This window comes from Mus musculus, chromosome 13 (genome assembly GCF_000001635.26).
Source record: "Mus musculus strain C57BL/6J chromosome 13, GRCm38.p6 C57BL/6J".
NCBI classification, from domain to species: Eukaryota; Metazoa; Chordata; class Mammalia; order Rodentia; family Muridae; genus Mus; species Mus musculus.
Window position 1 is genome coordinate 117,931,326 of NC_000079.6, and position 27,861 is coordinate 117,959,186.

A 27,861-nucleotide genomic window follows, 5' to 3' on the forward strand; every position below is an offset into this window, starting at 1 on the left:
GCAAGTCATATATATAATATATATTTATAATATTTATATATTATATTTATTGTATATTTATAATATTTATAATGAAACTTATTCTTTCTTACAATTCGCAAGTGCTAATAAAAATGGGTAAATGCATCTCTGTATAACACATAAAGGAAGTGCAAGTCATCTCATGCTGTTAATCTGGCTGTATGCATGAAAGAAGATAAATCTCAGCTAAGCTTTTGAATTTCGGACTTCTGTGTGTTCTGTCTGTGGAACACCTGCTCCAGAGGGGCATTATTATCCTCTAGGATGTAAATGGAGCGTTTGCACACGTTTCACTTTCTCTTCAAAGGTGCCAATTATCCTTTAATGTCAGCATTAGCAAAGGTCTTTTGAAATCTCTTCTTCTGCCCTATCTATTCTCCATTAAAGTAATCATAGTGTTAAAATTCTGGAAAATAGGTGAAACAATTACATACCTCGTGAAAGTGTTAAATTATATATCTCTGCACCAAAATTTTGTGATTTAAAGAAAATTTGCTGTATTCCTAGAATAATATATTTAGCTATTGTTTTGAGCTCTATTATTAAATTACCTCTTTGCAGTGTTTAGCTTTCCACTCCAAAATGAGGTCATCTCACGTTCCACTGCCAGTGTGTGATTCATAAGCTCTTATGTCATTGTAAAAGGAAACAATACACTCATGAAGGAAATATTTTCTCTAATGATTCTTCAACCTCACTACAAATTGGAAGAGAGAATCTGATTTTGGCTACTTACTATGGAAACATACATCTTTAGAATTTTTACTTTCCAGAATACATTGAGCCAGATAAAGCTCACGGGACATTTTAAAACTTACGAAAACAGGATGAAATAAGTAAAACAAAACAAACAAATCAAAACAGAACACTAATAAACCTCATCACTGGGACAGTCATGAGTTCTCAGAGGGCTAAAATCTCTGAAATTTATTTCATCTTTTCTTTATTGCACTTTTTAAAAAGTTGATACTGTCTTTAAAGAGGATGTGAAGAACCTGTTGGTGGTGAAGTCAGCATCTTAGTTCTTCAAGTACCCATGCTTCATTTGCCAAGAAGTCTAACCAGTGACAAAGAAATTCATATTTTTCTAGTTGTTTGCTTTTGCACCTCTTTCTTAAACCCATTCCTCCAGGCTAAGTGAAGTGATTGTTTCAATGCTGGTAAGACAGCTCTGAAACCTCTTTCTGAAGGTCCTGGCCTATTTGGAAATAAATCATAGTTCATTTGTGTGGGTTCTTAGTCCTGTTAACAAAAGAACTTAGAATCAGGCAAAAACTCAAAGACTATTTTGTGTTTAGAGATTGAGAGGAAAAAGAACGAGGTTGACAAACAGTAAATCTTATAGGAGGTTTTGAAGGAGTAGGAGAAGAGAAGGGAGAGCTATGCCTTTTAGTTAAAACTTAAGAATTCAGACCCTGAGATTCCACCTCACACCAGTCAGAATGGCTAAGATCAAAAATTCAGGTGACAGCAGATGCTGGCGTGGATGTGGAGAAAGAGGAACACTCCTCCATTGTTGGTGGGATTGCAGGCTTGTACAACCACTCTGGAAATCAGTCTGGCGGTTCCTCAGAAAATTGGACATAGTACTACCGGAGGATCCAGCAATACCTCTCCTGGGCATATATCCAGAAGATGCCCCAACTGGTAAGAAGGACACATGCTCCACTATGTTCATAGCAGCCTTATTTATAATAGCCAGAAGCTGGAAAGAACCCAGATGCCCCTCAACAGAGGAATGGATACAGAAAATGTGGTACATCTACACAATGGAGTACTACTCAGCTATTAAAAAGAATGAATTTATGAAATTCCTAGCCAAATGGATGGACCTGGAGGGCATCATCCTGAGTGAGGTAACACATTCACAAAGGAACTCACACAATATGTACTCACTGATAAGTGGATATTAGCCCAAAACCTAGGATACCCAAGATATAAGATACAATTTCCTAAACACATGAAACTCAAGAAAAATGAAGACTGAAGTGTGGACACTATGCCCCTCCTTAGAAGTGGGAACAAAACACCCTTGGAAGGAGTTACAGAGACAAAGTTTGGAGCTGAGATGAAAGGATGGACCATGTAGAGACTGCCATATCCAGGGATCCACCCCATAATCAGCATCCAAACGTTGACACCATTGCATACACTAGCAAGATTTTATCGAAAGGACCCAGATGTAGCTGTCTCTTGTGAGACTAGGCCGGGGCCTAGCAAACACAGAAGTGGATGCTCACAGTCAGCTAATGGATGGATCACAGGGCTCCCAATGGAGGAGCTAGAGAAAGTACCCAAGGAGCTAAAGGGATCTGCAACCCTATAGGTGGAACAACAATATGAACTACCAGTACCCTGGAGCTCTTGACTCTAGCTGCATATGTATCAAAAGATGGCCTAGTCGGCCATCACTGGAAAGAGAGGCCCATTGGACTTGCAAACTTTATATGCCTCAGTACAGGGGAACGCCAGGGCCAAAAAGGGGGAGTGGGTGGGTAGGGGAGTGGGGGTGGGTGGCTCTGGGGGACTTTTGGTATAGCATTGGAAATGTAAATGAGCTAAATACCTAATAAAAAATGGAAAAGAAAAAAAAAAGAATTCAGACATGTACTGAGATAAAGACCAAGAACAGAACTGCTTGCCTTCAAAGTCTGTACCCTAAAGTTTCCAGACCAGTTTCTGCCTCATGTTCTCATCAGATAGAAAACGAATGTTAACCTGGCTCCTAATTCCACAGTTCTGTTGCTTTGTGAAGTCATTTTTAAATGAATCAGTGCATATAAAGATGAACGTTATGGCACTTTAATTTGAAGCAATAGTATCTATATCAAAATTAGTAGAAAGTGAGAAGAAGAAAGCCTTTAAAGTACTCATAAATGTAGATGTTTCAGTTTTCATGGAGTTGTTCAGGAGGAAATATATTTGGAGTCTTTTAACTTAGTGATTAAAGCTAAATTTTAGTCCCATTTCAGAAAAATGTCCATAACCAAGGAAACTTTCTAAAAGTATAATTCTTACTCATCCCTATTTGTGCAACATATACCTCTGGAGTTCCTAAATTTTAGTATCTATCAATATCTGGGCAAGCGGATGGCTTCCACTGAACCGAGTGGTTCTATAGCAAGCTGAAATAAGCCTGGCAGGTTATGGTTTACCTTAGAATATAACCTTTCCTTGAATTTTAAAATGTATTTTTCTCTTCTCTTTGGAAAATATAAGTTAATGTTTTGATTACCAACACTCTTTTGTTATTTAGATTTTGTTTCTGCTATTTAAATTCTATGGTTTGTTTGTTTGTTTTCAAGACAGGGTTTCTCTGTGTAGCCCTGGCTGTCCTGGAACTCACTTTGTTTTTTAATAATAGGCTAACATTATGACATTACATGAATTTCTGTTTATGAAGAGTGGATGTTTTACCCCCTGCTCCAAAGTTAGTACGCATACCCCAGGTAGAAGGAAGCATGACTTTCACTTAAGCTCACTAGAGGAATCACTGGACAGAATATTTGCCACCACTATGGAGAGCCTTAGAGAGGTCCACCTCTTGGAATGATTTTTTAAAAAGATTTCTCTGTACAGTGAACCTGCAATTGTGATTGAGAGTAATCAATAAGCCCTTACTCCCAAAAGCCCATTCATGTCACCTCTCTGTGCCTTGCCTGTATCACGTGAGTTCTAAGAAAAGTCTCAGATTCTGCTCATGAGTTATGCCCCACATTGCATCGTCCTGGGGTGTGTCTGAATCAAACGTTTTGACTGTATCTCAAAATAATAATGTCAGAAGCCTTAGACAGTGGCTACAAAATTATGAACAATCTGATCCAAACTATTTTTCTAAACTATTCCAACAATTCCCCAGAAACACTTGATCTAATGGACCTCAATAAGCAAAGATGATTCTTTTTTCTTTTTCAAAACAAACAAACAAACAAAAAGAGACATTTATTGTAAAGTGTGCTATCACAGGCAAATTTTAACTCAAAATAAAAGCAGATGGACACTTTAATTGGTAAAGCTGACAGTGCACGTTTAGTTAAGTTCAGTTTATGGCAAGTAATTATCTCACTGCAGAATGGTCTGAATATTGTATGTATCCTCCATATTTTGAAGAGATGTAGAAATCTATTTCTTTTTTTTTTTTAGCTTTTTTCTTTATTTACGTTTCAAATTTTATCCCCTTTCTCCATTTTCCCTCCAAAAACCCCCATATAATGTGTCCCCTTCCACTGCTCACTAACACACCCACTCCTAATTCCCTATCCTGGGATTCCCCTACACTGAGGCATCGAGCCTTCACAAGACCAAGGACCTCTCCTCTCACTGATGTCTGACAAGGCCATCCTCTGCTACATAAGCAGCTGGAGCCATGAGTCCCTCCTTGTGTACTCTTTGGTTGGTGGTTTAGTCCCTGGGACCTCAGGCAGTACTGGTTGGTTCATATTGTTGTTCCTCCTATCTGGCTGCAAACCCCTTCAGCTCCTTAGGTCCTTTCTCTAGCTTCTTCATTGGGGACCCTGTGCTCAGTCCAATGGATGGCTGTGAGCAACCACTTCTGTATTTGTCAGGCACTGGCAGAGTCTCTCAGGAGACAGCTATATCAGGCTCCTGTCAGCAAGTACTTGTTGGCATCCACAATAGTATCTGGGTTTGATAACTGTATATGGAATGGATCCCCAAGTAGAACAGTCTCTGGATGGTCTTTCTTTCCATCTCAGCTCCACACTTTGTCTCTGTATCTCGTCCCATGTGTATTTTGTTCCCCCTTCTAAGAAGGACCGAAGTAGCCATACTCTGGTCTTCCTTCTTCTTGACCTTCATGTGGTCTGTGAATTGTATCTTGGGTATTCTGAACTCCTGGGCTAACATCCACTTATCAGTGAGTGTATACCATGTGTGTTCTTCTGTGATTGGGTTACTTTACTCAGGATGATATATTCTGTGACCTCAAGCTGTATTACAGAGCAATAGTGATAAAAACTGCATGGTACTGACTGGTACACTGTCAATAGGACAAAATGGCAACCCTAAATTTGCCAACCCTAAATCTCATAGACAGCTAACATTCAATATATACAAAGAACTCAAGAAGTTAGACTCTAACTTCTTGAACCAAATAACCCCCTTTAAAATGGGATACACAAAGTGCTGAAGGGATCTGCATCCCTATAGGTGGAACAACAATATGAACTAACCAGTACCCTCAGAGCTTGTGTCTCTAGCTGCATATATAGCAGAAGATGACCTAGTCGGCCATCATTGGGAAGAGAGGTGCCTTGGTCTTGCAAACTTTATATGCCCCAGTACAGGGGAACACCAGGGCCAAGAAGTGGGAGTGGGTAGGTAGGGGAGCAGGGCTGGGGGAGGGTATAGGGAACTTTCAGGATAGCATTTGAAATGTAAATAAAGAAAATATCTAAAAAAAAAATTCCCCCCCCCCCCAAAAAAAGACACTCTGCTCAGGGTGGACGTGTCAGTCACTGGTCCTTTTTGCTGTTAGAGAAGGAGAATAGCTGTAAACCTAAGGGGAGAAACGTGGAGTTCGTTCTAAGTTAAATGAGAGCTTGCCAAAAAGATGGAATAGAAAAGAAAAGGAAGTTTTCTGAGGTGCTTTCCTTTCCTCGGGTTCCCTGTGACAAAGCAAAAAAATGATGTTTTAAGGATAAGCCAATTATATTTAACGATGGAGCCATTATACACGAAACGCATGCTGGAAAAGAAACTCTAGGGTTTTTGTATATTTCCCTTAAAGCTCAAATCAACTCAGAAAAATATATGATACATTTATTACCTTAGAGATAATGAAACTATTATTTTTGAAGCCATCTATAAAAAAACATGGTTTTACCAGACATGAAGATTGTATTAAATACATAGTACATATATATTTTGGAGTTTGGGAGGCTATGCTTAAATCAAGTAGTTTCTAAGTTATTTCCCTACTGAAGTAAGTCCAATTTACAAATAATTGTCTTCAGTTGGTTTGATTGATGTCAATAGTAAAATGTTTTATTTGTTTGTTGTGATTTAAAAAAATAAAAATAAAAATGGGGTACAGAGCTAAACAAAGAATTATCAACTGAGGAATACTGAATGGCTGAGAAGCACCTAAAGACATGTGTAGCATCCTTAGTCATCAGGTAAATGCAAATCAAAACAACCCTGAGATTCTACCTCACACCAATCAGAATGGCTAAGATCAAAGATGATTTTTTTTAGATGCTAGTTTGCTTTTTAATGCATCTCATCTTTTCAGCCTGCTACGTGCTCATCAAATGTGTAAGATATGTCTCAGGCGTATTCTTTTGTATATCTACTTAGTACTTTACTCCTGGTACTCTCATAGTACTCAAACTATTCAATCATTTTCTTACTACTCTCAAGTGCTAAATTAAGGATTTTCTGAGATTAAGACCTTTTTTAAAATTTAAACCATGGAACTGAAACAAAATGACAGACAGTCATCAACGCTAAGATTCTTGTACTGTGAGTGGACTCATAAGAGATAGGTGGGTATGTGGGTATATTTTGACTTGACTCCACTTTCAGCCGTTACACTTTCTTCTTTCAAGGCCCAACACTCAAGAAACATTCAAGTAGCACATTCAGTCTAGATGTTCCCTGTGGTAAGCTATGTTTTCATTTTTAAAAAGGAAACCAGCACAAATCTAACGAGAAACTGAGCTAAAGAAAAATAAAGGAAGCATATGGTCCTAAGAAATTCAAAGGCAAACCTTCTAATATTTTTTTTCTAAATTTGAACTAACCTCATTACCTTAAGGATCAAATAATATAGTTCTATAGTTTAAGACAGCAGAATCTGAAAACTATGCTGTCCAGAAGACTTTTCTATGGAGTTATAAGTGCTTTATATCCATCGCTAGTCATTAAGGTAGTCACTGACCACATACAGTCATTTCATCTAACGCTGCATATTTAATAAAGATTATGCTAAATTCTGTTGATATTTTTATATTTAGTACCAGGGATAATACATAGTCTTTACTAGGTAAACCTATGTTGTATCGAATCTAACTTTGAAACATTTTGAATGTAGTTTTAGAGTGGTTGTTTTTGTTTAGTTTTAGGGTTGTTGTTTTAAGACAGGCTCTCATGTAGTCCAAGCAGTTCATGAAATCACCGCATAGCCAAATTGTGATTATTGTATCTGAATGCAAAATGCTAGGAATAGTTATGTATGACAGTGCAGAGCTGTGATCATTATTTTCACAGATAAACATTTTATGGTGTTAAAACAACTCTCAAATTTTAATGAATAACAGTGTACTTGTATACTTTTTCAATTTGTGCATAGCTGAATTTTCAACTCCAAAAATGCCTGCTTGTCTCTCTCTTACATGTATATGCTATTTAAAAACATCATTAGTATGAGTCATATAATTTCATCTCATACTTTTTGCTGATGCCTATCTTAAAACTCACTAAGTTTTAAATGTTGTTGCCCACTCCCCTAATTTTATATGCTGAATATCTAATCCTCAAATGATGATAGTTTATGACTTTGGGTTTTACACGATAAGGCTTCTATCTTTTCCATTGGGGATATGACAGTGGCACTCAGCCACCTGCCAGATGACCACTGGAATAATCTGAACATGTTGATATCTTGATCTCAGACTTCCAGCCTCCTATTAGAACTACATTTCTGTTGCACATGTTTTGCCCAGCATGTGGCTGTTGCTATAGCAGCTGAAGTAGAGGAAGATAGTAATAAGGAAAACAGCAAGATTCCTTCTAGATCCATTCTTGTTTTGTACCCCTATGCCTTGGCTCTCCAATCTAATTTCAGAGTCTCAGTATAGGTTTGCTTATAAAAATCTTGTGCTACCCGACAAATCCGTTCATCATCTGCCACAGTTGGGTGTGACTAATGAGCCAGCATTAGCAAAGTACTGGGAGTTCTTTGAATAAGTTATGAAAACTATTATTCTGTTGTGACATCTTGTTAAAGACATTATCCTGCTTCGCTCTGTTTATGGAATCCGAGGGAGAAAGTTAGGGAGAGATGTGCATCTGCAAAGGTAGTTTCCACACAGTCTTTAAGCCCAGCAGCTTCACTGAAGAGCTCAGGTCCAGACTTTACTTGTAATATACCACTGCCCCCTCTTACCTTTTAAATTCCACCCTTAATTACTAGAGCAAAGGGAGTCGTGTTGTAAAAAAATTTTAATCCCAGCCCGGGGTTTCTACTCTTTCTTTGATTATTTAGTTCCTGGACAGAAGACACACAAACAACTTTTATATTTACAATAAGCCATAAGCAGCACAAGAACTGGACAGATACTTACCCTCTATGCTGTTAGAATCGATTTTCCTATCGATAGCCCCAAGTTATTACTTACTATGTTTCATTTCAGCTTCTCTTAACTCCAATTGGCCAGACCTCAAGGCCATGTTTTTATGGCTTACCTAAGCCATGGCAGCTTCTCTCTCCTCCTCCAAAGACTTCTTTCCTCCTTGTTTTCCTCCAACCCCAAGCTGGAAATCCTAAACCCCACCTATCTCTTCTGCTCAGCTATTGGCTGTCAGCATCTTTATTTACCAATCAGAAAAAATTTGAAGCTAGGGTCACACAGGTCTACATCCAGATTCCAGGGCTTGGGAGCCTACACTTAGCATTTTAATTAACAACAAGACCAAACCTCAATATAGTTGAAATAATAATCATCCTTCAAGACACAAAGTTTAGATTTGGAAGCAATGAAAGAGTCTTTGTCTTTCTCAAAAGAACATTTTAATGTACAGAGTCATGCAGGTATACAAGACGCTCAGGTCTTTGACACTGTGTGGTATTTCAGTTTAACACATCCTTACAGAGATCTCTCATAAGTACATAAAGAAACACGGAGAGAGTATGTCTATGTGTATTTCTTAGGTTTTCTTTTTGGCTAATTTTCTTTGTTTTATTCTATTCTTGTTTGTTTTTATTTTATTGTTATTTTCGACACCTGTTTGTTTTCTAACAAAAAAAGAGAAATAAAGGGTGTGGCTTTGGGTGGGAGGGAAGGTTGGGAGGACCTAGGTTGGGGTTGGATGAGGGACAACCATGATCAGAATATACTGCATGAATATATATATATATATATATATATATATATATATATATATATATGATATATACATACATACATACACACACACACACACACACACACACACACATATATATATATATATATATATATATATATATATATATATATGTATATATATAAAGGAAGCACTACTTGTGATTAAAGCCCTGACTCAGAACTCTGCTGTTTGAGTAGGCTCATTTGGAAGGCCCTGCTGCTGCCCTGCCGAGCTGCACTGCTGGTGGACAGATGGCTGGTTTCTCACTGTGCCCTCATTTCAACTCCATCTCTGGCTGGCTTCTTTTCTGTGTGGCCTTCCACCTGTGCTGACAATAGATGGAGGCAGTTCATTATGGATCACCTTACATGTAACTCTTAGATTTAGACCTCACTGCACATTGGAAGGTCCAAATAGCTCTCACCTTGCATCAGCATCACCGGCTGACCTTGATTCGATATGCGTCACCTGTTGGAGGAGCTTCAGCACATTTTATTGGTTGATGCTTCCTCTCTCATGATATTCCAAATTAAATTACCAAAGTCTATATTTAGGACCTAATCTATAAAAAGATTACCAAGCAGCATGATGTGGCTGTATGCTCAGCATCCACAGAGCCAGGCTCGAGTCCCGGGGCCGTGGGGAGGAACTAAATGCATGTCTCTGAGCAATTTGTCTGAAGTCCAAGAGCTCAAGACTATATTCTGTAAAATGAGATTATTAAGTCAGACACCTCCTATGGTGACTTCAAGCTGAACAATTCATTGGAATGACATTTGCGGGGGGAGTAAATGTGCTTGGCCAACTCTTTAATTTTAGGTGTCTAAACATGTAAAATATTCCTAACTATACTTAAGTCCATGTTATTTTTTTTAAAGAGAATGTGCCTTATCTTTATCATTATTTAGGATGTTGAGTTTATGCCACTCATCTAGCATTTTTCACAAGAAGTCAGGTAAAATAAATAAAGATGGCTATGCTTTGAGGTTTCTTAAAATATGTTGAGAGGGAGCGGGATAATGAACATGGGCCTGGGTCTTAGAGAAGAGGAGGATGGTGTCTCCAAGACTCAGTTTCATATCTGTAAATTTGGATTAATCGTAATTCTCCCCACATTAGGTTTGCACAAGGAACTAGATAATTCAATATATCTAAAGCATTTAGAACAGTACATGGTTTCTAGTATGTCCTGTGTGTTAAGCATTAAATATGCGAAAGGGCCAATGTCATATAAAGCAAGATATATGCATGAGGACACTGCCAAGAGTTCATTGATTTGATGCTCATGTCAACTGAAAAATGTGTGCATTCTCCTGATTGTGTTTACCTAAACGTGGTAGCACTGAAACACAGCCTAAGTCAATGTGCACAGTCGAGGATGGGCTGTGTGGAAGGAATAAGTAATCTTAAAGGATTTTCAACTGAAATACAGCTTCAATCTTTTAAATTATATTCACTTCACTACATGCACATATAAACACACACACAAATATATATGAACTGATATTCTAGAGTTTTATGAAATCAATATTCTCTAAATAACTAGTCTTAAGGTTCCAGGTGTGATGCTAAATAATTTTATAAATATAATAGTATTTTACCATAATAAAAGATTTTGAAATTTTCAACATTAAAAAATGAAGAAATGCACAATGAGTTAGATGCAAACATAACATACAGTGTATATAATTACATGATGTCTCATTTCTTTGTAAAGCTTTTCTTTTTTGTGTGTTATTTAAAAAATTACTTAAAATATATAAGATTTCTTAATTATCAGTATTGAAAGAAATATAAGCATGGGAATATTTTTTAAATTACATTCCAAAATAATTATTCAATTGAAAATGAGGAGGGATTTAATTCATTATGTTGCATATTTTCTACAAAAAAAAATTAGTAAAAATGGATGGGCTTAGAGGCTGGTATTGACAGATTCATTAAGATCCCTGTCTTAAAATCCCAGGTATATTATATAAAATTATTAGCAATGCTATTGATTTATAGCAATTAAAAAACAAGGACACTTCACACATAAATGCCTCTCTCTCTCTCTCTCTCTCTCTCTCTCTCTCTCTCTCTCTCTCTCTCTCTCTCCCTTATTACTAAAGCAATCTACATTTTCTAATCTTAAGAATGCTAGTCAAATGTGTTTTTTTTTTACCTCTATTTATGGAAACACTTCATGCATGAACTTTCTTGTCTGGAAGTGTGAAATTGCCAACTAGGATAGTGAAACTCTAGATAATGAAATAGAAAGTGTCAGTCATTTAAATTGCATTTTGTCACCTGATTTTACAAAGTATAGCAAACTCATTGAAGTGTTTAACTGTCCTTATCTATTTTAAATGCTAGAAGTATTTTTAAAGTATTTTAAGGTAATGCTATGTTATGAGAAAGACAGGAATAATCCATTAATATTTAGATGGTATACATGAAATGTTTCCATAGATGAGCTATACAGTGTATACCCTACAAAAGAACTAGGACGTGCAACAGATATACCTCTGTGAATTCAATATTAGTAACTCATCAGTAACATCTGACATTAATATAATCATACCAGACATCAGTGAGAAAGTCAAATACTAAAAGAGATCAGAAACTTTACCTAAAAATAAAGTGTTTTTTGAAATCTTGAATTTTCTTTGTAATGCAATAATTCAAATTTTGTATACATAGTTACTTATTCTCCTATTTGTAGTTATATTAATCTAAATTATTTATATTAATTTATATTATATTTTATATTACTTGTCATGGGATTTAAGGCATTTATTACTGGAAACCATCCCCATGTTTTCTGCCTCAACACAGGAGTGAAATATTGATATAGTTCATCTTGATTGTTGAGGGCCAAAAGGTTGACAGAGATAGTAAAATGATTGTATTTCTGAATTCTATCATGTCATATATTAAAGAAAGAAGATAACTGGGTGAAGCTATTATCAGTCTCATTAGCATTTCCCATCATGATATGACACAAAATAATTCTCTATTTTGTATTGTAAATATGTCCAATTTTCTTTGTTTGAATAGAAAGGGAATGATGTAGGGAAATAGTAAGTTTCCTATTGTAAGATTCTCAGACTTACTGTTCATCTCTCCTCTCCTCCTCTCTCCCTGTCCTGACCCTCCTCTTATCCATCCTCTTCCCCCTCTACCTCTCTCTTCTCCATCTCTCCCTCCTTCTTCTCTCCTTCCTTCTTCTCTCCCTCCTCCTCCTCTACCTCCTCCTCTTCCTCCTCTTCCTCCTCCTCCTCCTCCTCTTTTTCTTCTCCTCCATTCCTGTCTTACCTTTATTAACTTAAGGATACCATGATTAGCTCCAAATTTCCTAGGGTATCACCTTGATTAGACCTTTAGTAATGGTCCCAAGGTAGCATACAATACTAAGTCTAGAAAACATTATCAGACTGCAAATAGTTGAGGGCCTTCTAGTCTGTGATACTTTCTCACTGTTACATCTTACATTTACTGTAGACATGTGGGTACAGTAGAGCGAGCGACACAGAAGGAATAATATGAAAAGCATCAGTCGTTTATTCTTTCTTATCCCTGCCTCATTCTCTGAAGTAACTCTGTTTATGTTTAGGCTTCTAATGAATGTCCTTATTGTTCAGGCTATGCTAGAGGAATGGAGCTGACAGAATGAACATATATTATAAAATGGGATTCAGTATTATCTGGGTAGTCCAACATTGGCTGTCTGAACTGAAGAAAGGTCAAGCTGCTTATTCCATGAAGCTGAATATCTAGAAATCCCAACGTGGAACTTAAGACCTAGTAGATTCTTGGAGAATTCTTCAGTCCACACTGGAAGGCTAAAAAAGCTAGGTCTTGATGTAGGGGAAGATGCCAGCAGCATAGTACATGTACTAACCATCAAGAAACAAAGGCAGGCAAGCAGAACCACTGTCTCCTTTGACCTCTTTGTGTCTAGGATGACAACCAAAGATCCCACCAACTCCAGGGGAGAATTGCCTTCTAATCTGAGGCTCTAAGTTTGATATGCAGGAAGATTGAGCTCTGACACCTATGGTTGTCTTCTACTCTCAACGTGCATGACATAGCATGGGTACACACACATACAGAGCACACAAGCACACATAGTCATATGTAGAAAATAAATAAGTGTAATTTAAAGAAAATGGAATTGCAACATCAATCACTATCCCCTTTACTTCACCTATAATTCTGAACCTTATTAAACGTTTTCATTATCAACAGAGTTATCATTAGTTCTTTACCTACGGAGTTTGAAACATTCAAACTCCCCTTTTTAAAATTTATCCTCAATCAAAAATGAAAGACAGTTTAAGGGAATAATGCAGAACTAATGAGGAACATCTGATAAGGGTTAAAAAAAATAATCCTAAGAGCTGGTGAATCAGTCTCTTGACATATCCTGTTCACAGAACTCAAATCCCGGTGTGTCACAATTACCACACATTAGGGCATAAATACCCACCTTGCTTGTTTGGTGATGGGTATGTCTCATTTTAGGAAACAAAACTTACCATTCCTGCCATCCTTAGATGGAGTATCATTAAGCACAGTCCTTTGCTGATAAAAGTGTGAAGAGAAGACAAACTCTTTTACCTAAGTTTTATAGAAACTATCTTGAGAATTTTTCCCCCTCAGGAAGTACAGAATGAATATGAAGCCAAAATAAACTTTTCAAAACTGGGCTCTGAAGAGATTCAATAAAAAAAAATTAAGTGAAATACCTTTACAAATGAAATACAATGTCCCCAATGTGTCTAGATCTAGAGGTCCGGAAAATTATGCAAGAAAATAAAACAATTCCCACTAGCCACCTAGTGAGAAGTCTATAATGACATAAAAAGGGTGAAATGGGGAAAAGGGTCAGCACATAGAGATGGGAAATTTTGTTTCCAGATGATAGATTTTGGAGATATTTTAAAGGCTAATGTTCAGATTCTTTATATTAGCTGTGCACAGTGACCCACTTGTGCCTGAAGCAAATGTGGAAGGCCCTGACATTAGCCAAGGAGAAGAAAACAGAGCTCCAAGGAGAGAAAAGAAAGAACTGTGAAAGAACTGACCTCTGAGGGTTGGCTCTGTCAATGCCACTGAAAGAATAATTCAACCTTTCCAGGAAAGATTTATCTAAAACTCTGAGGACATTTCCATGACTATAGAGATTTGGATTTGGATCTACCTCAGCTTCATTGTGTTGTGAATGTCAGAGAAGAATGAGGCTGGTCCTTGAGGTTCAGAAAAATAAATGGTTTAAGGTGGGAAGAGGAATCTTGAGGATAAATGACAACTAAGGATTAAAGCATCCAAATAATAAACAATTGGAAAGAGATTAGAAAACATGCTTCCTTCACACGCCTGTGATCATCAGAGCCTGTGTACTTTATCACTCCGTCTCATGCCAGGTGGTCCTCAGATCGTAATTTTTCAAGTGATTTATTTAAAGCTTTTCATTTAATTTTCTAGAATGTAGCTTTATAAGAGAAGAGAGGTAAGTGCTGTATCTTGTATACACATGTTTTCCAGAATGGTTTGATTCTAGACCTGAATTAGGATCAAATTGGAACTTTATTTTTGCTAGCTGAATAATGAAACTTTTGAGTTGAATTATAAATTATAAATGTTGGGTGAGACATATATATATATATATATATATGTATATGTATATACATATATATATATATATATATCAGTCTGATTGCTGCAACTCAACCCCAAACAAAAACAGCTTTAAAAAGAACTGTATATTTTTAGTTATAGTTTGAACGTACAGTCCATTGAGGTAAAATATTATGGCATCAGAAGCAGGTAGTTAGTTACACTCTTTTCCCAGTCAGAGAGCATAAGAAGATGAGTGTTGGTGCTCCATTCTCATGGAAGCCTAGGCCACTGAATGTCAACTGCCCACATTTAAGAGGTCTTTCTACATCAGTGATTTCACTGTAGAAACTCCCTCAAGAGCATCTCCATTGTTCAGTCTCCTGGGTAAGTTTACAATCCATAATAACTATGACATGGGCTACGTAAACAGGAGAACAGAATGTAGCCCTAAGTTAGTGAAACAAATGATATGAGACCAATTGTTTACTTTAGAAAACACATTTTAATGTACTAAAAACATTCCGATTTATCCCAAAATGAAGCAGATCTTAAGATATGACCATGGGAGCTTGGGGGAAGTAGCTTTTGCCTTCCATTTTGAATTGAAATTTGTGAGTATCCCATTCAGAGATTAATAGATTTAGAGTTTATCCAGATTGGTGTTTTTTAAAAAAAAAAAAAATTTAAACTTTAAGTGGACCCATCATGACCATACAAGGAAGAAGGTCAAAAGAGATAAAGACATTTCCTGCTCTTAACTCCAAACTAGTAACTGTGACATCCAACGGCTCTGAGACTTCACTGTTTGATTTGAAGGTCTCTTCTCTTCTGCAAAGAAATGCTGCCATATGGCCTGCATTGTGGTCTTCCATTTCCACAACCACTTAATATGCCTGGTCCATGATGAAACACCAGCTCCTGGCTGGGAAATTAAAGTAGTGTTCAGATCTTCTCAGCAAGAAAGCTGCAGCTTGATATTTTCTGTAAGCTGTGCTCGGCATTAGCCAAGGGAAAGGAGTGACATAGTTAGGAAACACAGCTGGACTTGTTAAAACAAGCGTTTCAGTGCACAGATGCTAAGGCTCTTTGGAGTCTTGCTCCAGATCACTTTGCTCCTACGTAGCTATCAACTACATATATTTCTCTTTTCATTCCTTTTAATTTTCATCTTTAAGGCAATTTATATAAATGCTATCTTCAACTTCTAATGGATTTCAAAAGTCATTCTCTGGGGGCCGGCGTGGGGGGAGGTTATAGCATGTTGAATCATTTTCTTTTTCTCTATAGGTGCCACCTTAAGCGGTCCTCTGAAAGCATCCCTCAAAGAGACATGCTGTAATAATGTTACAAGAAAAATCAACCGTTCTTTTCCGGATTCTTAGCCTCATTAATTTAACAACTGGTTAAAAAAAAAAAGTCGGGGGCCAATTATTAAGTTGAGAGAAAAATAATAGGCCAGGGAAATGGTAAATATTAGCAGCTGCCAGCAGGACAGAGTTGGCTTGAGGAAGAGAAAAATTAACATACATTTTTTTAATTAGATAAATCCTAGTATAATCTACAATAGAAGTCAGCAACTAACTGTATTGTGAAACGTGAGGGATATTCCAAGAAACAATGAAGAATGCCAGGGCAACCATGCTTAGGCTTTTGTTAGTAACCAAAAAACAAGACAAAAGAAAAGGGAAAGGGTATGTTTCTCTGAACTAAACTTTGGAAACACAGGCAAGCTCAGCAGTCCTGCATGGTGGATGCTCACTAAGCTAAACCACAGAAGAAACTACCTGGAAGGCTGAGCACATTATCTACTTCAGGGGGTGATTATTCCTGCCAACGTTTTAGCATGATTTCAGGTGAATCAGCATTCTGGAGTGGTTGCCTCCTACTTAGGTTATTGGCATGCTCAGCAAATTGACTCTTAAGGGAGTGCATAGCCTATAACATTCTGAATTTTGGAGCAGATCAGAATGTCATGTCTCCATCTGACATCAGACTCCATTCTTTTGATTAGAAGGAAGCAGATTGTCTTTAATGATCCACAAGAAAGGCTTGATTTCCACTCCCTTTATATGGTATTTCCTGGACAAAGCTGATGTTCCCCTACATAGTGTTAGCAGGAAACTGGAATTGAGATCCAAAGGTCCTTCCTTGGTTGCCTCAAGTCTCTTAGTCCTGATAACAACAGGATTACTCTACAAAGACTAGGTTCTTGCAACATTGCTTCACCATCCAATTATCTGTGTTTAAATATTAAATGATTTTGCTTCTGTGTTCTAGTGAATCAAAGGTAGCAATGTTTATGGATAGAGCAGTTATAAAGAATAAATTGTTACACCTGTAGAAACAGTCTTCTTTCTTTTAATGTCAGTTGGAGGATGGGTCCGTGGAATCCTAGAGACACAAAAGTATAAGGAAGTATTCTCAAGTTCCTTAAATGAAATGGTGTAGCATTTGCAGATAACTTAACCTCCACACAGTCTGCTTTTAATTCTATCGACATTACTAATAATTCCTAATAGAATGTAATGTGCTTTACTTATTTATGAGAACATGTTATTTGGTGGTGATTCCACCAAGCATGGTAAACATTACGAACAAATGCAATTAAATTTTCCATCAAGATTAGATTAAATCTCTAGATACAAAGCCCAAAGATAATTGAAGCTCAAACCGCATATCTACAAGTATATATGAAGAGTTGAAATGAGTATTTAGTAAGTACTTAGTTGAGTAACACAAAATTCTTTTTTATAACGGTCCCTAGTTCTTTTAGCATGCCAACATGTCTTAGTCTATCTATTTAGTTAATGTTTTCTATGTGATTGCTGAGTTCTTCAGGCAAAGACAGGGCACCAAAGACAGACCAAAGACATAATTCCATCCTAATTCAGCTTTGTGAACTATTGACTTTATTGAGTTTGCATATAGGGCTGTGGCACAGGATTGCTTATAAGGATATAGATAACAAAAACTGTCTATCAACCAAAGGTACACATCATTATGAGTGGTAATCTCAGGAAAATTCTATTACTAGAATCTTTTCTTTGGTTTACCTTATTCTCTTATGTCCTCTAGCACTTCTACCAACACCACAGAACTGGAATGTAGGAGAAAATGGTAACTGGACTCCCAGCGGAGAGTCGTGTCTCCCACTACCCTCCCCTTTTAGTAAGAACAGTTATCAGCCTATCACATAGCCCTAGATAACATTAATGTTTTCTTCCTTTATTGTCATGACTAAGGGGCAGAATCATCTCTGTTCTAAGATGGCATCTTGATGTTAACATTATGACAGTGGAAAGGATGTACCACAACTAGGAAGGCATGCTTTGGGAGACTGGCTCTTTCCATTTTCCCAAACTCTGAAGGATGCTATTATTGCTGCAATCCTTTAGGTAGATGTGATCATCATGGCTAGTGCCATTTACCGTGATGAGTTGATGTGTCATCAACTCATCACTCTGTTTCTTTACTTGGATTCTTTGGCATTCGCCTTTACACTCACTTGCTAGAAGGCATACCACATTCCTAAACTCTGATGAAATTATTCTTACTCTTTTCCATTATTTTGAACTTTTAAAAATCTTTTACTGGATATTATACAATTAAATTATTTGTACTTTCCATTTAAAATGCATGGAACCCTAAAACTCATCCTTATGTTCAGTAGGCCTTCAACAGTATATGTAAAATAATCATGCAAACAATCTATGTATTTAGACACATGGACAATTACATTTTTTTCTCATTCCTCATTTGTTTTCCATTTCCATATCAATGCCTTTCTAATTGGTCTACTGACATACTGATTATATAGAATATTTTAATCTACTAAATATTAACAGCATTTGTTTGGACTAATATTTATTTATTCATCAAGCCTTATTGGAATCCTACTTTATATGCAGGTCACTGTTCCCTGTAATCAGTCTGTCTTCAAGAAAGTAAACAGGAATCTGCATGCCTAAAGATCACTGTGATTAGGTGAATTAAGAAAATAAGACAACCTAACCTAGCAAAGCAGAATGTGATCAATAATAATGCTCTCTGAGCAAGTGACACCTAAGGGGACACCTAATTTGGACCTCAGCAATAAGTGGGGTATGCATCCCAGGCAGAAAGAAGGATAAGTAAAAGGTGAATTTAATGGAGACAGTGTTTTCATCCAGTATCAGGATGTACAGAAACAGTATTTGGAATGCTTGGAATGAACTGTGTAAGGCAGGTGGTACCTCAGTGAGGCAGAATCTGGTTAGTAAACACTACCTATGTCTTTGTAAGGGATTAAATTTCATCCTATAGTTAATGAGCAAGAATTAAAGGCTTTTAAAGTAAAGATTAATTTCACATTCAGAAATAAGTATTCTAATAGAGGAAAGAACCAGTGCAGGAAGTAGACAGAAGGATGTTAGGGGTCCAGGTGAGGGTGGCTGTAGGGATGGCTCAGGGGTTAAGAACATTGACTGCTCTTCCAGAGGATCTGAGTTCAATTCCCAGCAACCACATGGTTGCTCACAAGCATCTGTAATGGGGTCCAATACCCTCTTATGGTGTGTCTGAAGACAGTGACAGCATACTTACATACATAAAATAAATAAATCTTTTTAAAAAGACTCCAGGCAAGCACCTATTATTAGAGCACCCCCAGCCCACTGCCTCCCTTCCAGCTGCAATAAAAAGTGGGGAAAGTTGTTTCCCCTCTCAAACACCCTGCCTCCACAAGCTAGGCAAAAGTACAGCCATCCCCTTGAAACCCAGCAGCCTGAATGCTTACTGTTCAGAATCCATATTGGATCCTAGGCAGTGTGAATACTGTCATGTTCTATAGGTCAAACATTAATAGCCCCCACTTCCTTACAACTAAGAATGACCTTTATCGAATGCCCCACATCATGTGTACTCTCTTGCCCTGTTTTTGTCATCTTGCATTAACTGAGCATGTAGCATGTCCTGTAGGTCAACTGAGCCTGCTTCCTTGTGGTTTGAGACATTCTTGTCTCCACCCCCCACCCCCGCAAAACCCTTAAAATTAGGAACCTCATTTTTTGACAGCCCTGAAGTTTCAGGCTCTGCCACACTGCCTGAAATGGAGTGACTAAAGCACATACTGGGAGGATAATTTAACTCAACACCATTCTTTTCATCTACCACTTCTTTTTGAAAATGTATGAGAATTTCAGCAAACTCTAGGCATGAGGTTAGGAAAGACATTAAATCATAAGGTTGAATTTTAAAAAGTAAGAATCTTAGTCTATCAATTTGGAAAGATAAAGAACTTTCACAAATGGTAGCATGTTTTGGTTCAGATAACTTGGTAAATATGAAAACAGTACTGTGCAGTGGTATCGATTGGGTGCATTTTCTCTGCAGGTTAAAGAATTAAAAGGCAGTGGGGAAACCCTGAGTGTGACAGATAACACACACAGAAAAAAGAATCAGCCAATAAAAAAGGTCTTTATGAGGGATGAAGAAACACATACACACACACACACACACACACACACACACACATGCAAGGCAAACAATGAAAAAGACCCTCTGTAAACCAGAAGGGAGAAGGCATAGAATGCTGGAGCCCTAGTTCCTTCTTGACATCTTGAGACTTTAAAAGACCTTGAAGGAAGTCTTTCTCCCTCGATTTAGGATTTGCCAGTTTGAACAAAGGTAGGGGGGACTGATAGGTCCTAAAGTTTAGGGTAAGTGCATCACAGACTAGCATTGAACTTATCAGACATATCTACAGGCAAGGGGTCCTACTGCCCAGAGAGAAAACCCCTCAGTGCCTTTGTTTTAATCTTCTAGGCTTTGGGTCAGGAGGGTGAAAGAGAAGCTAGCCATCTTGGAAGGTCATCATCTTTCTTACTTAGTTGTGGCCATTCTCCCTATCTGCTTGCCTGTCAGGGAATCTAACTCCTTTTCTCTTGTGCCTTTAATATGGGTGCAAACATGGATACAAAATGTATGCAGCAATAAAGGTAAAAAGAGTCAGGGAATGCACTGAGCTTTAATCTTTCTAAAATCCTTTAAATCTGAAGAATGCATATGTTCCATGCATCATAGTTCAAAGTTGATTGGTGTCTTAGTATTGGTTCTGTTGTGATAAAATCCCCTGACAATTGTAACCTAGGGAAGAAGGGTTTTATTTTAGCTCACAGCTCCAGGTGATAGCCTATCACTAAGGAATGCAAAGGCAAAACCTTGCAGCAGCTACTCACATCAACATCCAAGAAGAGAAAGAGAACTCATTCATGCAGACCTGTATGCAGCTCACCCTATGTTGTTCTATACAGTCTGGGTCCTCAAACAAAGGACTCATGTTGGCCCTTGTTAGGTTGACCATTTTCATGTCAATGAGCTTATCAAGGCAATCTCCACAGGCATTTCTAGGAACCAAACTGAGATTATATTTCTAGGTGAATGTAGTCTTTGTCAAATTGATTGAGATAGTGACTACATGGTGCTACCTGGCATATTTTAATTAGCTAGGAGGAAATTAACTCTTCCACAAATTACCAGTTGTTTCTCTGCTCAGAAAGATCAAACCTATAGCTCATCTGTACAGTATTCACCAGTCTTAGCAAGATCTCGAGTTCTCATACATTCTAGTGTTCAGTTGTGAATTAGCCTATTAAAATGAGCATTCATGAAAGAATGGCTCTACTTCTATCTACCCAGAAAAACACAATTTCCGCTACATGGTAGAAATTTATACTTCATCATGAAACATTTACATAAGAGAATAACATGGTTTGGGAAAGTTTTCTAGACCTACCTTGGAAGAAAGTTCTTAATATGAATCACTTTGCTAAGGGAAACAAGGTGAATTCATTACCTTGCTGCCAAACTAATGGTCAGCATCATTTAATGCATATGACTTGGCAGAGGAAATTCAGCTTAATTCAACAATTTAAGGCTGCAGAGAAACATGTGATACCATGATGAGCAGCAATTAGATCACTGGTAATTTCTCCTGTATTATAGAAACTTGCATCTGATCATTGCAGTCCTGAAGCCCAGTGGGTTAAGTGGCTATAAATATAATAAACTTTTTTTTACTACTTTATGATTAAAATAAGCTAATGTAAGAACAATCTATAAGATTATCTATAGACAGATTTAACTTAATTTTTCCATTCTTTTTACCCTTTTGCTTGTGGATTTTTTAAATTTATAAATCATTATTTTTATATTGACTTTCTATTTTATGCATCGATAACAAAAGGTAATAATTATCTGGCCTTTTTTCATTATTCATTTGTACCTACATATGATCAAATGTGAATAAATTAGGGTCCCTAAGACTGTTTCTTTACCTTAATTAAAGAAATTTTAAATTATAGTTGGATTATGTTGCCTAAATATATTTTAACTCCTTTGTTCACTGACTTATTCATTCATACTCCTACAGTCTGTCCCAAATGATTATAATGTCAGTGACCATTGTAGGTAATAGTACTGAAGTTAATAGTAAGGAAGGGAAGTGTTTTTCTGCCCTATTACAGTTTACATTTTAGTTGTTTCAGAAAGACAGACAATTAAAGGGGGAAATCAATATATAGTATAATTTTTTATTTTATTCATTTATTTATTTATTTTTGGTTTTTTGAGATAGGGTTTCTCTGTGTAGTCCTGGCTGTCCTAGAACTCACTTTGTAGACCAGTCTTGCCTAGAACTCAGAAATCCGCCTGCCTCTGCCTCCCAAGTGCTAGGATTAAAGGCGTGCGCCACCCATAATTTTAATGACTATAAATGCATTAAAACAATAAAACACTTTACATATAAGAACACTTCATTAGTCAGCATTGTGCCCAGTCATATGCCACTTTACCTGAGCTGGCTTAGGTCAGCCAGCCATGTAACCTATGGATTAGTCATTGGGTTACAGTAAGCACACTGTTGACAGCCTTAGTCATCCTGATACATGGTGGCTCATTGTAGTGACTCCGAAAAGGTTTCTTTTTAGTGTGTGTAAGAAATAACAGAGGTTCTCATCAGAAAGGTTGGTTTTTTTTTTCCCCATCTTTGGGGAGTAGAGAATATTTAGTAGAAGATGTTACCGTGTTATATATGAAAATGAAGTTAGATGCATTTTCTTCACTCTTCACTTCCCATGTTCCTTACTGAGTTAGTTCTGAAATGCTTTCTGGGTGTATGTCTCTGTCCTTGTCACCATTAGCAAAATTAATTCACACCTGCTTTCTTCAATATTTTTCTGCCATTTGTATAGCACTTACTCATGAAAACTCTTGTTCAAGACAAAATAATACTACTGCCCATAATTTCAATGCTTTCCTATCTTCAGTCCTTATTATACTTACTACTTAGAAGCTAAGTATAACCCTTCAAATAGACATTTCACTATGCAGTTTGCATCCTACACCATATTACCATGCCCAAGGTCTATTCTGTAATTCACATTTCGTTACTTCTTATACCTGAACTATTTGTGGTCTATGTCCCTTTGTGAGTTTGAGCTGTTAAACAGATAAAAAGACGTAGATTAGTACATAGAACAATGTTATATAGGCACACATATGCATGCATGCATGCACATGTGCGTGTACATCGTTCTCTCTCTCTCTTTCTCTCTCTTTCTCTCTCTCTCTCTCTTCCATTGACTCTGAGCAGAAACTGCATAATCATTCTAGTTGAGTATTGATCACATAATATATTTGAAATAACATTTATTCAGAGTGATAGAAAAATTTTGAAACAACACAAAGTTAAATTTCATTTCTAAGATTGGGAAGCATTTTTTCAAACATCAGACCTTTATTTTAACCCTAAAAAATGTTATGCTGATGTATTTTTACCTGTGGCAGGCTAATCATCAGTCTAAGAGCCTTCTGGCATCCCAACTTGTTTATATGGCAGCACTGAAATTTGTACATTTCTAGCTAGGTATTCTAACTCTAAAGTCTATAATTATAGAATTAATCATTCAATGAAAATAAGGACATTTGATTAGTTTGCAATAACTTTATTTAAAAGCAAAGTTATAAAATCATACAATACTAACTAAAAGGCCGGGTGTGGTGGCGCACACCTTTAATCCCAGCACTTGGGAGGCAGAGGCAGGCAAATTTCTGAGTTCGAGGCCAGCCTGGTCTACAGAGTGAGTTCCAGAACAGCCAGGGCTACACAGAGAAACCATGTCTCAAAAAAACAAAAAACAAAAAAAACAAACAAAACAAACAAACAAACACCCCACAAAAAACAAACAAAGAAAACCTAACTAAAGAAATTACCGAAATACTAGTTTATGATTCAAACAATAACTAGTTTCCTATCATTCATAGATAATAGAACCCCAAAACTTTGGTAAAAGACAAAGATAGATGAAAACTCTATTTTCTACCAAAAAATTTTAGGCATCAAAAAGCACATTAAATAAAATAAAGTTCATCAAAAAAACAAATTAAGACCTATGAGAGGGGAATAATTTGTTTTTTATATGAATATTAACATAAGATTCTTAAATGGATATCATTAAAACCTAGATTGAAATTAATCAAATTTGATTAGTAAACACAAATTAATACCATCCAATTTCTTAAGTGGCAAAAATTATCATTAACTCATATTAATTAGAAAATATGAGTATTTTCTATATAGAGATCAAATATGAAAATTACAGTGTAAGTTTATATGTAATTTAATATGAATTACTTAAAAGATTATACATGGAGCTAGGGAAATATTTCAGTGGGTAAGAGCACTAGTTGCTCTTCCAGAAGACCCATGTTTAACTCCCATCACACACATGTCAGCTTATAACTACCAGTAACTCCACTCTCAGGAGTCTGACACCTCTTTCTGAACTCCACAGATACCTGGGATGCCCATAATGCACAGACATTCATGCAGGAGCTATGCACGAAGTCATGAAATGGAACAGAGATCACAGGAGACATTCATGCAGGAGTTATGCACTAAGTCATGAAATGGAACAGAGATCACATATGTTGCCACTTCTAAGGTTTAGCCTAGAACAATAGAAATATTTTATTTATGGAACTAAATTTAGGTTTTTTATCTAGTTATCTAGTTTCTGTGAAAATTTATGTCCCCTATAGTAAACAACAAAATCTGCACTAAACACAAATGGTGGTTCCTAAGTCACATAGCTGTTCATTCTGATCTTGTAACACTTGCCAAAAAGTACAACTTTGATGGCTATCTTGAAGACAAACATTGTTAAAGATGATGCACATGGGACAAGATTAACAGTGAGTATAGCTACAATATTGGACTAGCTGTTAATAAACTAGATTATCTCACTGAATCTGTGTCTTGGATGGAAGGTGATATCTATGTATGTAGAGGACTTTACAAATGATGCTTCAAAAGAATAATGAAGACACACACTCAAGAAAAATGACTAAGACTTGTGTTGTGTTGTTTGAAAGAATGAGTAGATAAGTCCATATGGGTAGATATTATAACATATAATCTACCTCTGTGGCTAGAAAACAACATAGAAAGAGGCTCATAGTGAGAGTCCTTAGATGGTTACATTGAAGTAGAATATTTAAAGCTGAAATGCAAGGGAGCCCTGAGTGGACCCTGACAACGGAAGCAAAAAATTGGAAAATTTGAAAGCCATATTAGACAATTTTAATATACTCTGTAAACAATATTCAAGAACAAATTGTCATGATATATTAATTTTGCTAGAAAGATATAACTATCTTCCCTTTGCTTATGAAGATTTATCTACAGTATATAAGTGTAAGGTGGTCTAAAGGAAAATTAAATGTACAACTTACAAATTTTTCACATTAAATTATATCCCTAACCCTAATTTAGATTAATATAATGAATTCATGGAATTTTGGAAGTAACATTCCCTCAAGAAAATGGAATTTTAAAACCTTTCCTTTACATCAATATTAATAGAGATAAATTTAATGCAACCTTAATTCCCATGAAAGTACAAATAAATAAATCAATACTGCCAACATAATTCTGGCATAAAGTTGTTTTAATGCTTTAAGCCTTATTTTAGGAGATAATTAACAAATGTTCATGAAATTTGAATGTGTTTTGTTCTATTAAGGAAAATGTCATATTCTCTTTCATTTATACATGGTATTTCTATTTGATGTAGAACTGACTTTATTTTACTTAACCTACCAAACTGTCTTCATCTTTTTGATTTAGTGAAAATATGATGAAACTGAATCCTAGATCCCAACATGAAAGAACATTTTTTAAAATATTCCTATGGCATGTGCTCATCTTGTCAACTAGAGTCTCCTGATCATTTTACTCTCTGTGTCCTCAAATATTGTTTAAATGCATCAACAAAACAATTCAAGTTAGAAAGTTTTGTCTGTCATAATCTTATACTGGGCACTGCTCATCAGTACTGTTGTAAAATTTATTTTTCTGGTTCTCAGATTGTCTCTGCATCTAATAACCCAGAACTCCTCATCAGAGATTTCTTTTTTATTATCCTTAATTAAATAGGTAAAACCAACTGGCATTTCTTGACACTCAAATAGTGAGAACAAGTAGACAGAAATTTTGAAAAGCTTCTCTAATGGGTTTAAATAGATTTATCTCATTTACAAAATGATTAGCATTTGTTTTACAGAGTTTCAAGAAGATTATGCAAAAAAAAGATTGCATAATTAAAGCAAATGTTCCAAAGAGTTTAATTATAGTTGCTTTGGTATCTAAAACATAATTTTAAGATCCTGTTAAATATATATGTGTGTGTATGTATGCATATATACATATGCATACATATATGTGTGTGAATACTACATAATATACATGTATATAGTATACATGTATATTATACATACACACACATATATGTATATACATGTGTATCTGTGTGTATATATATATGTATATATAATGCATATATATGTATACATACACCATAGATAGGTAGGTAGACGGATGGATGGATGGATAGATAGGTAGATAGATAGATTAGATAGATAGATAGATAGATAGATAGATAGATAGATAGATAGATAGATAGATAGATAGATAGATAGATAGATCTTTCCAAAAGAACAAATACTCAAGAAAATCGCATGTTTTCCACCTTGTAGCAAGACTTGAAGATTTTACTGCATGGCTTACAAAGATGAGAGACCAAAACTCATTCCTTATCACCTCCAGGGACTTGTCTCAGGGTGATACTTTTTTTTTTTTGACTACAGGATTTCTATTGAGAAACAGTAGGTTTAGGTCAATGAGATTCTAAATGTTCACTATGTTTCCAAAGGTGTGAAAGCTAAACCTGTTTCATGCAGAAGTCAGAGACCCTGAGGTCAAAAGATAAAAGGCCCTGAATTTGATAAATCCTAGTCTATAGATGACCTTTAGTTTTAAATGTTGGTGTAGAGGTTCCGTGTGGGTCAAAACTGGGGTCCTGCGTCCACTTGAGGCTAAGGTTGCTGGGCGCAGTGGACGCGGGGAGTTTGACTGTAGGCATCCCCACAGAACCCCTGGAGGGCATCAGGCTCTGAGAAGCCACAGGATTCTGCTCCCGGGGGTGGGGGTGTTAGAAAGGTGCCATAGGGGTCCCTGCAGACCTGCGGGAGTTGGGCTCTGACTCTGCTGGGTACCGTGGAAGAGCCGGTTCTGCGGTCCCTGGGCCGCATGGAAGCCAGGGACGTCAGGTTCTTAGTCATGGACAGCTCAGATGCTGCTGGATATTGCAGAAGAACTGAGAACCGAGTGGGGACCCTCGGGCAGCCTCTGGCCCAGGGGCGAAAGGGAAAGGGGCCGAGAGGAGAGAGCTTTGGCTGGGTCTGGCAGGGAGGAGAGTCTTCTGGCTTACTTGGTGGCTTGCTCAGTGCGTGGGCGCTTGGGTTGGTGGCGGCTGTTGCTGCAGGAAGGCCTCCCGGAGGTTAGACAGGCAGCTCATTAGGGGAAGTCCTGCTCCATTGTTCCAGCAAAGCGGATCCTGATGTGAAGAGGCAATCCATGGTTTTTTATTGGCTTTAATAAAGCTTTTATTGTAGAAAGAAAGAGAGAGGGAGAGAGTAGGGAAGTAGAGGCTGGCCATGGCCATGGCCACGTGGAGAGAGTGGGGGAGGGAAGGCAGAGAGAAGGGGAGCAAGGGAGCAAGAGTAACAGCAAGAGAAAAAGAGGTAAGAGAGAGGAGGGGGCAAGCAGCT

The 27,861-nt window shown here is 36.9% G+C and overlaps 1 protein-coding gene and 1 long non-coding RNA gene across 2 annotated transcripts in view; one reads left to right on the top strand and one right to left on the bottom strand.

Moving 5' to 3' along the window:
- Nucleotides 1-27,861, top strand: part of Hcn1 (hyperpolarization activated cyclic nucleotide gated potassium channel 1) — a 378,709-nt gene that overhangs the window by 329,006 nt on the left and 21,842 nt on the right. The window lies entirely within an intron of this gene.
- Nucleotides 14,667-27,752, bottom strand: Gm3474. The gene is made up of 3 exons (XR_873991.3): nt 27,522-27,752; nt 17,051-17,106; nt 14,667-15,703 (listed from the first exon to the last, which is right to left on the bottom strand). It is a non-coding gene; the product is annotated as a predicted gene 3474 (long non-coding RNA).